General features: G+C 52.0%; 1 long non-coding RNA gene across 1 annotated transcript in view; it reads right to left on the reverse strand.

The window, feature by feature from the left end:
- LOC118927654 (uncharacterized) overlaps nucleotides 1–9,600 on the reverse strand; it is a 33,431-nt gene extending 23,831 nt beyond the window's left edge. The window contains exon 1 of the long non-coding RNA XR_005030907.2: nucleotides 9,534–9,600. This is a non-coding gene — a long non-coding RNA (uncharacterized LOC118927654). The remainder of the gene's footprint in view (nucleotides 1–9,533) is intronic.
- Nucleotides 9,601–9,931: the final 331 nt, after the last annotated feature.

A 9,931-nucleotide genomic window follows, 5' to 3' on the forward strand; every position in this document is an offset into this window, starting at 1 on the left:
AGGGAACTTTTTAGGGCAGTGAAACTACTCTGTGTGGTATTGGACTGGTGGAACATGGCATTACATGTTTGTCAAAACCCACAGACTGTTTCACAAAAAAGTAGTCCTAATGAAACTACAGACTTCATTTAATAATAACGTATCAATACTGGCTCATTAATTGTATCAGAGGTGCCACGCTAGTGCAAGATATTAATAATAGGGAAACTGTGCTGGGGGAAAGAGTTTGTGAAAACTCTCTGTACTTTCTGCTCAGGTTTTCTGTAAATCTAAAACTGCCCAAAGAAATAAAGTTTTTTTTTATACATATATACTATATATATATATATATATATATATATATAGTATATATGTATATGTAATGGGTTGTATTCTGTAGCTAATTTTTTTTTTAATCTCTAAGATAACTGAACTGCATAAGGACTAAAGTCATTAGTAGCTTATTCAGATAAATTTTAAAATTCAAATACAAAAATGAATGTTACAAAAAGCATGTTCAAAAGTAAAGTTGTCAAAATGTATAAAGCAGCAGGCACAGAAGGATGCCTAATAAACATTATTTGAGAATATGCTATAGCATGCCCAGAATCTGCAAGCTGTCATGTGTGGGGGCACTGGTTCCTGGCCATGGTTCTTGATCTGGCCTCTCTTTCTCCTCCAGCCTATCTGAGCAGTGAAGGGGCTTTTGTTCGTTATCTCTGAGGGAAATAACTGTTCATTGTTTCATCTGAAAGCAACTAGTCAGATTTTCAAAAATGAACCCTGACTTACGACATTTTGAGAGACTGATGCTAGTGTATGGAATGGATTCATAAAATGAATTAATTAATTGTTAGGGTAATTCTAGGTTATGAAATTAATTTTATATTATTTAACATTTATTAAATACTTGGTTTATGCCAGGCACTGACAAATGCTTTTATAAGCCTGCATACATCATTTCCTTAACAAATATCTGATAGATGCCCACTATGTGCCAGACATTATTTCTCATTATAACTCCATAATATAAGAGCTCTTATTATCACCTTTTCTGATGAGGAAACTGATATTTTCAAGCTTCATGAAATTTCCCACGGTCAGATCATCAGAAAGTGGCAGAGACACAATTCTGACGGCACAGCCCGAGCCCTTAAATCCGCTGCTGTATGGCCCCACGCAGTGCGTCACACCTGAGATTCGGAAGCCACGTTGCGGTGCGCAGGTTTGTTCTCATATATGGGACAAGCAGGGAGGTAAGTCAAGTGACAGTGAGGCAAAGAGAAATGGAAAACCAGTCATATCCCTTTAAAAGCCACACATTTTTGCCACTTTTTGGTAAACTCTTCAATGTTTCCTTCACCAACTCTTCCCCCAGTTCTACCTGAAGTGGGGCAAGTGGGGCAAGTGGCTTTCTGATAATGCCAAGCTCTGATTTATAGAATTTGCCAACTTCTGTGGTGTAAATACTTCACCACGGCTGATTTTGAGCAACCAGTGTGACATAACCGAGCACAGAACTGGCAAGAGAACCACTGGGTCTTGTAGCCTGACTCTAACACACCACTGCTCGTACCCTGTCAAAATGGGCACTTAGTATATAGGAGGTGACACGTTGCTGAAGGTGAGGGCTGGAAGAGTTGAGTTCGGTGATATTTTTGGTACACTCAGCTTGTTCTTGGAAAAAATCTGGAGACAAACAGCAATGTTCCCAGCACCTCTTATGGTATTCCATTCAAAACCTGGGAGAACCGTGAGTAATTTCTCAGGCCCTGAGTTGATCCCCTAACACAATAGAAGCCCAAACCATGTGTTCCTCGCTTGGCTCGACGGTCCCAGACCAGGGTGGGTGCTTGCCAGGCTCTCCCCAGGGAGGCTCACGACATGAGTAATAATCCCGTCCTGCCCTCTGGGTGCCCGTGCGCCCCAGCCCTGATAACTAAGCCAGCACTGAGTGCGGGACTGAGCCCTCCCTTCACGGGGCAACCGCCAAACAAAACCGAGACTAGTCATTAACACCTACAAGAGACCAGAAGACCCTCGGAATCTATGCAATTGCACATTTGCAATCTGCACCACGGAAGGAGCGCCCCGGGCTTCTTTCCTGGTTCCTGAGTGAGGCCCTAAGCGGGACAGGGAGGGGCGGGGCCTGGGAGCTGCCAGTGGTCGACGCTGCAACGGAGTCTTTGCATTCACTGTGTTTAGGAATGAAAATAATCAAGTACACTGTTGCTTCCACTTACTATGCAGAAGGGGGTGGGTAGGGTATGAATCGATGACAGCCATTCGCATGGAAGTTCATTATAGTTTTATTTTGGTATGCTTGAAATTTGTCACAGTTTTTAAAAAGCACAGTCCAGTCTAATATCTAAACTTCAACCTTTCATTCAACTTAAGCTTCTCACTTTTTGTCATGAGAACTGGGCTCAGAAATCCGCAGTGCAGAGCAGGGCGTGATCCGTCTCTGTTCCATTTCCACACACTGCTCATCCCCTCCTCTCTCCGTGTGGCTCTGGCTGCTCCAGGCGGGGACTGGAAAGCTTGCAGCCTAGCCCTGGTGACCCCCCTGAGTGTGGGAGGTCCCCCGATGCTGAGCTCTGGGTCATTTGCTTTCACAGATCCAGGCTTCCCGAGAGCTTTGGTGTGGTCCCTTCCGCAGCCCTAATTCCTTTGTGGGTATTGCAATCTCTGGTTGGCCATTCACAGCACCCCACGTCTGCCTCCAGTGCTCTAACCCTATGCCTCTGTCTCCTTCTGCTGGGAAGCCTCACCCCTGGAAGGAAGCCCTCTAGAGCAGGGTCCTTATCAACACGACTCAAGACCACCCACCCTGGTCCAGAGGGAGTCCTGACGGTGGGCTGCTCACACCGTACGCACCCTCTGCTCTCCCGCCCTGCAGAAATGTGCAGACTGCCTCCATTCCTCAGACTTCCCCAGCCAAGACCCCAGTGCCAGGCCTTAGGGCCCCACACCCCAGCTACTCAAGGCAGTGTCTGTGACTTCTGCAGCTCACGAGCCTCCTGCGGGAGTGGTGGTCAGCCTGCCAGCTTGGCAAGTGCCCTCGTGCCCCTCTCCCTGGAAGTTCTCCTTAGGTAGCAAAGCCAGCCCTCTTTCCTGCCTCTGAAGGGGGACATTCTGTGCTCTGCCAACGGACCCCAAAGCAAACATTCACTTTCAATCTCCCTGAGTGTTTTTTTTTTTTGGTATACCCTAGAAGTGGAATGCTGGGTTAATGATGGCCAAGCTGTGTTTGGGATTATTTAGCAAATTTTACCTAAATGCTCCCGCATCTCCTCTTAAAATGTACAGACAATTAACACCCTTCCTCATCGGCTTTGGGGGCTCAGCCAAATTCTAAAACAACAGGGACTTCACACTTAGCTTCCCTCCTCTTGCGTTTGCAGTCATTTTAAGGCATGGTTGCTCAAGACATTTCAGGAAAGACAATATAAAGTGTGGTTGGTAAAACCTCTCAGGAGCTAGTAAAAATCACATTGTGAGTGATAAGCACTATAGATACACAACATGCAGAGAGACACAAGGACATTCACAGAAAAAGGCTCGTAATTTGCATCTACAAATGACTGGACTCATATGATTTTGAAGACTGAGAGCCAGAGAAATCAATGGTTCAGAGGGAGAGGGTGACTTGCTCAGGCACCCGGGGCAGGTGTGCAGTGTGGCTGTGCTGGCCAGCTGCCTCCCCAGGGCCCCAACCCTACCCCCGCCCTGCAGTGCGGAGACCCACAGGGACTGCGCCCTCCCAGGCAAGCAGGCATTGTTCCTCATTCTGTCTTCATCCCCCTGAATGTCAGCAAAAGCGAGGAATGAGCAACAGAGGGTCCTCAGAGCAAAACTCCCGTGTGCCACCTTCCTTGTTTCATGTGTCTGTCACTGAACAACCCTCCCTGGACCTGCTCGGGTCCCTCCAAGTCCCTGAGCTTGTACCAGCAGAAACAAGAAGGCCCAGGGCCCTCTGTGCACATGGGCAGCTGACTCCCAGCGTGCAGGCACATCCGAAGGGATCACGCTGAGGGGTGAGCTCCAGAGCCAAGGAAGGGGATTGCAAATCGGTTCAGGAAGCTCCCGTCTTCATTTAATGGACTGCTACCTAGAAATCAATACGTGTGCCAGTCAAATGAGATAGGGCTTGTGGACAGTTGAACGTTGATCAGCTCTGATGCACAAGCAGAAACGAGAGACAGACACCAGAGGGAGTGAGTCCTGGGCTTAAGGATAACCAGATTTGGCCCCGGCTCTGCCACCAGCTAGGAGTGTGCAAGGTCACTTCACCTCCCCAGGCCTCGTTCCTTCCTCGGTGGAATGAGGGGTGACTGTCCACTTTAGCTATTTAAGATTTGGTCACATTTAGGGAGTGAGCCGGCCTTCTGGCCCTGCCATTCGGTAAGGCTGGCTTTGATCTGAGCATTCTCAGTGGCACATCAGGGCTCCAGCTGCATGTCCGTCTCTGTTTATGGCTTCTCTTCCCAAGCCAAGATGAGCCTGTCTGGTTCGAAGCTGGACAGCCGGTGTGTGCTGAGCACATGCACACTGTACTGCCTGTAAGGGCAGCCTCTGCAGAACTGCCCTGGACAGACGGGAGGGCAGCCGGGCTGCACCGTCTATATGACTGGATGAACTGCACAGACAAACGCTGCTATTAACTGAGTGAAATGAATGAGTATCTGGGCTGAAATATTTGTTTACGAGGGTCCTATCAAAGAAAGAGCAGGAAATCTGAATCTCCCACCCTGGGAAGGCTACTCAGGACCCGGACAGCCCTCGCCCGTCTCTGGTGACATCAGAAGGGACTGTCACAGGCGGGTGCCGTGGAGGCCCAGGAAGGCAGGTGCTTTTTCACAGGCTCAACCCATTTCCTGAGCTCCATGTGGGTGTGCTCAGCGTAGCCACCCACACAGGCTGCAGGCAGCCCCTCTGCCACGGGCCAAGCAGCTCGTCACCAACAGAACAGGTTCTGGGAGCAAGGTCAGCACAGGGCCAGGGCTGTGGGGAGGCAGTGAGGGACCTGCACAAGGAAGGGGCAGTGTCTGTGGGGTGGTGGTGACAGACCTGCATGGGGAAGGGGTCTTGGCGGCCCCGCCGCCGGAGAGGGATCTCTAGTTTCAGGTGGTTTTATTCTTAACTGTAGGTCAAAATCCTGCCCTCCTATGACCAGTGCTCAGCGACTTTTCAGGACAGCCTACACCGTGGATGATGAAGAAATGACGGACACTTATTTGGAGAGTCAAATGGGGACAATTCCTGTTCTTAACGTCTGTTAGTAAGGAAGTCCACACTGTCTTTAAATCACTTCTGTAGATAGACTGCCTCTTCGTAGTGTTAAAAAAACAGAACACTTGGGAGCAGACCAAACCCAGTTGCAGACAGCGTGGGCTGAAAGTCAGCAAGTCTGGAGTCATGCGGCCAAGCGGCCGGGAGGCTGAGAAGGTGAGCTGTGATCCATGGATGTTACCGATGTGTCCAACTGGAACAAACACTGATGGTGGCACTCACAGTGCCGAGGCCTTCTGACCACTGGTGATGGACAGCTGTCAATCAGCCATGTATACTCGCCATGCACTGGGGCCCAGGGCGGCATCTCTGATGGGGGCCAGGGCGGTAATGACTCTAGGCTGGCAAGTGGGGCCCTTGGCAGGGTGCGCCCTGGCCACCCCCTTGCGAGGACAGTCTCCCCATCACAGAGTCTCCTACTTGCTGGGGTGGGAGGTGTGGATTGGTGTGTGACAATGAGAAATACACAAGCCACCAAGAAATACAAAATGAAGACCATGTCCTTTAGAAAAGCTGCCATTTAAGCAGTTTTATGGGGAAAAGACCACATTTTTCTCCTCTCCTGGCCCCTGACAAGCTGGTGGGGCAGTGGGAAGGTGAGGAGACCCCACCCTCCAGCAAGTCCACACGGAGTAGGGAAGGAAAACGAAGACGGTTTTGTGAATTTCAGTTGGTGAACAGAGGTGCTGGGGATACGTCTTCATTTTCAAAGCATGTCCACAAGTTATTCCTCATTTTTCTACCTCCTTTCACAGGTGTAGAGAAGATGTCAACTGACTTACACAAACCCCACGGTGATTTGCTGGTAGGTTGGGACGAGAATCCCATCTGACCAGACAGAACCCTTTCTCTTTTTTTAGGGGAAGCCCCTTTTCAGCTTCTCTGAGCTTTCAAGGAGGTGGTGACTTTGAAATGATACTCGAGTGATGCTCAAATGTAGCAGTTCCTTAAGCATTAAAAAAAGCCCACTTTTTATAATAAAAATAGATCAATCATTAGTATAATGTCTGATAATAAAGATGATGATTTGTTGAGCACTCATCATGTATTGGGAATTGTACTAAGCACATTTGCATATATTATCTAAGTAATTCGCACAGTAATACTTTCAGGAAAATAATGTTGTTTGTTCCAATTTGGAGATGACGGTGTGAATCACAGAATGTTTAAGTTATATGCAAAAGCCTACAGAGCTAGTGGTTACTACAGGTGGAAAAAACCTCCAATGTGCCTCGTCTATAACTGTACTGGCACTAATCATCATGCTTCATGTGTTCCCAGTTGAATGCCACCCAGCCTGGTAGCTTACCTCATGCGCTCTCACCAAGGATGGTTTTACCCCGACAAGAAGTTTGTATCCTTGTTCTGGAGAATGCCCAAGACACTCTACGTGGTCCATTACAAAGCCATGAATGGTCTGAAATAATGGCTTAAGAACACTGCTTTGCAGCTCATAGACACAAACTCTGGCTCAGCAGGTGACTAGATGTGGCACATGTCTAAAGTACTTACTTAACTTTTTTGAAGTCTGGTGTCCTTTTCTCTAAGTGTAGGGCAACCCCACCTACCTTTTAGGATTTGTGGGAACTTGAAAATTAAATGTAAAGTGCTGACAACTAGTAAGTCTTCAAAATGATGGGTATGTTAACTCTGCTGCATGTTTTCTGAAAACCTCATTGCTGTCTGGCTATGTCTGTTCCACCTCCTCTCAGCCTTCATTAAGGGAGGATAATTCACTCAAATAATCATACGGAACCAGCCACGTCAGCGACACGGTGCCAAGCCCTTGGAATAGAGAATTAAACATTGTGCTTGATCTTAAGGAAATTACTTGACTGGTAAAAGTAGGGCCCAAACAATGACAGCAGCCTGTGGTATTAAAGGCGTGAGTACTGTACTCAGCAGCACAGAGGAGCAGCTAATTCTCCCTGGGGGCTCTCCTGAAGAGTTCATAGATGTGCGGAGAGTGGGACAAATAAACGGCAGATCCAGGTCCTGTACCCCCTCCAGGAGGAGAAGGTGCAAGATAGCACTTCTCTAGGGTCCTTCCTGAGCGTCCTGCCAAGTCAGACAAAGCTGTCACCTGGGGCCACCCTAGTCATCGCCCCTCCAGGTTTGCCCACGAGAGGGACGGTGGGACCTCTGAGCCCAGCCAAGACGAGGGTTCCCGGCGAGCACACACATGGGGATGAAGGTGTCTACACCCGCCTGCTGCTCCTGAGAAGCTTCCTCTGCTCGTTGTTAAGCATTTACGGCTGGGTGGGCTCCGCCGGAGGAGGCGGGCACGATGCCTTTCACTGGCCAGCGTTTGCTTCTGCCCTAGTCGCTCAGAATACACGTCTTTGATGTGAAGCCTGCTCTCAGCCCCACTGGTCAACCGCGAACCTGGGCCCCCACTAAGCCTCTCCTGCAGCAGGGCCTTCCGAACAGGCCCGCCAGAGAGCCTGCAGAGCCACAGGGGGCCCAGGGGGGCCCTGCAGGAGTCCGTGTGCGCCCCGCTTCCCAGACCACCGGGACCTCCTCTCCTGCAGACACCAGCCCCACCGCCGCCACCTGGCATCCGTGGAGCACCTCTCCTGGGCTCCCTGAGCCGGGAATGCCCTCCCAGCAGGGCTCTTACGCTGGTGGGGTGAACGTCGCCGTTGTGCGCATTGTCCCGGAAGGAATCAGGAGTAAGAAAACCCAAGGCCTCGCCAATGGGCTCTTTCATCCTCCACCTTTTTTATTTTTATTTTTTAAAGCAACCCTGGCAAACCCGTGCAGTCACTCCTTCAGCTGCCCGTGAAAATGATGCACCGAACTGTCAGGGTGAAGGCCACAGAATACCGTGGGGTTCCCCAGTCGGTACAGCCCTGTGGGTCACAGTGACCAAAGCTGACCGCAAGCGATGTCCGGGCCGGGTGCCGCAGTGTGGCTCACGACCTGGCTGGCTGGGGACTCCCAGGGAACGGGGCACCCTCTCTCCTCTCCCCCGCCAACCACTGTTCATCCGTGGGGGGCTCCTAAGGGGCTCATAATGGTGGCAAAAATGCTGAGGATCCCATTCTAATACATGAAACTTACAAACAGGGAGCACGAAGGGCCAGGCAAGGTTTCTGAAACCCTGGCGTCCACAGGAATCACCTGGGAGCTTGTTAAGCTGTGGGTTCTGATTCAACCGGTCTGGGGCGGGGCCCGAGGCTCTGCGGTTCTGACCCGCTCCAGGTGAGGCTTCTGCCGCTGGAAGGGCCACGTTCAGCAGCCAGCGCCCATCCCTGGGCCTGCACCACGGGGCACACGTGTGCCCATAAATGCTGTGGAAGTGGAAGACAACGAAAAGCACGCCTCTTTCTTGGAGGCTTTTCAGTATTTTAAAGCACTTTTCATATACTTTCCTTGCAGGCAAACAGGTTGGGTGGTACAGTAACCCCACTTTTCTTCCCAGTGACACTTTGCTAATGAGGTGCCAGACCCAATTTTCATACCTATTCACCATAAAAGACTGATACAAATAGAACATTCTTGTTATTGTAATAGTATTTGTATATGAATTTGAAAATTGTTATTATGGCTGTTACTAAACACACCCACAACATTGAAATGCTCTAAACCCAGGTGGGCCTAGGTTGCTAGGAAGTATGTCACAGATCACAGAAGGGTTCCCAGAACCGTCTCCGAGGAGGGAGGTGTCTTTACCAACGAGGCATCCACAGAAACCCCCACATTCGTGGTTAAGTGAACTTGGCCGCTTCGGGACCGTGTTTGCCGGCTATTGCCCAGACTGACCGGCATTCCACAAACCTGGCGGGAAGCATCGGGGGGACCTGTCGGAGGGCGGCAAGCCTCCAGGCTACAGAGGGTTGACCGGTGTTGCCCACTGCATGCTCAAGACCCACCTGCAGCCTCAGGAGGCGGCGTGACTGGGAAGAACGGTCTTCACAGGTGTCATTAAGGTGTGGGTCTCAAGATGGGGTCAGTCCTGGTGTGGGGTGCACCCTGCACCCCGCGATGCGTGTCCCCGTCAGACAGAAAAGGGGGGCACACGGGGCCACGCGGGGGAAGGCACGTGGGCGTGGAGCGGAGGACGCGAGAGCAAAGCCCGGAGACCCGGGGCTGGGGCGGCGCGGGGAGGAGGCCTCTCCGAGCGGACTCGCCCCGGGGCCCCAGGGGGCGGGTCGCCGCCCAGAACCTACCCGGCAGACGAGGCGCCCCGACGTGAAGGAGAGACAGGGAGGCTGCGGGCGTGCGGCCGACGGCGGCGGATTCCCCGCGTGTTTCCTTACCTTGGGCGGGCGCCGTCCGCGCCGCCGTACTTCCCGGGGAGGCTCCGGCAGTCCGCGCCGCCCTCCCCCCGCGGACCCCGGGGCCCGCGGGCGCCCTCGCGGCTGCGCGGAGCGCCACTGCCACCTGGCGGCCGGGAGGCGCCGCTGCAGCACCGGCCCGGGAAGGGCCCGCCGGCCGCGGGAGGGGCGGGCCGCGGACGCCGGGTTTGCCCCTGGGGCTCGGGCGTCGGGCCGGTCAGGAGCGCTACCGGAGGCTCGGGAGTGAGAAGCGCCGTGTAGCGAAGCCTCCGTTTGCCCGTCAGGAAGCTAGCGGGAGTTGCCAGCGCGCACGGCCTGCCTGCAGGCGGGGCCTCCACCGCAGCAGCGCCCGGCAGCGGCGGCCCCGCAGGGGAGGCGGT

Source organism: Manis pentadactyla, chromosome 16 (genome assembly GCF_030020395.1).
Source record: "Manis pentadactyla isolate mManPen7 chromosome 16, mManPen7.hap1, whole genome shotgun sequence".
Taxonomy (NCBI): domain Eukaryota; kingdom Metazoa; phylum Chordata; class Mammalia; order Pholidota; family Manidae; genus Manis; species Manis pentadactyla.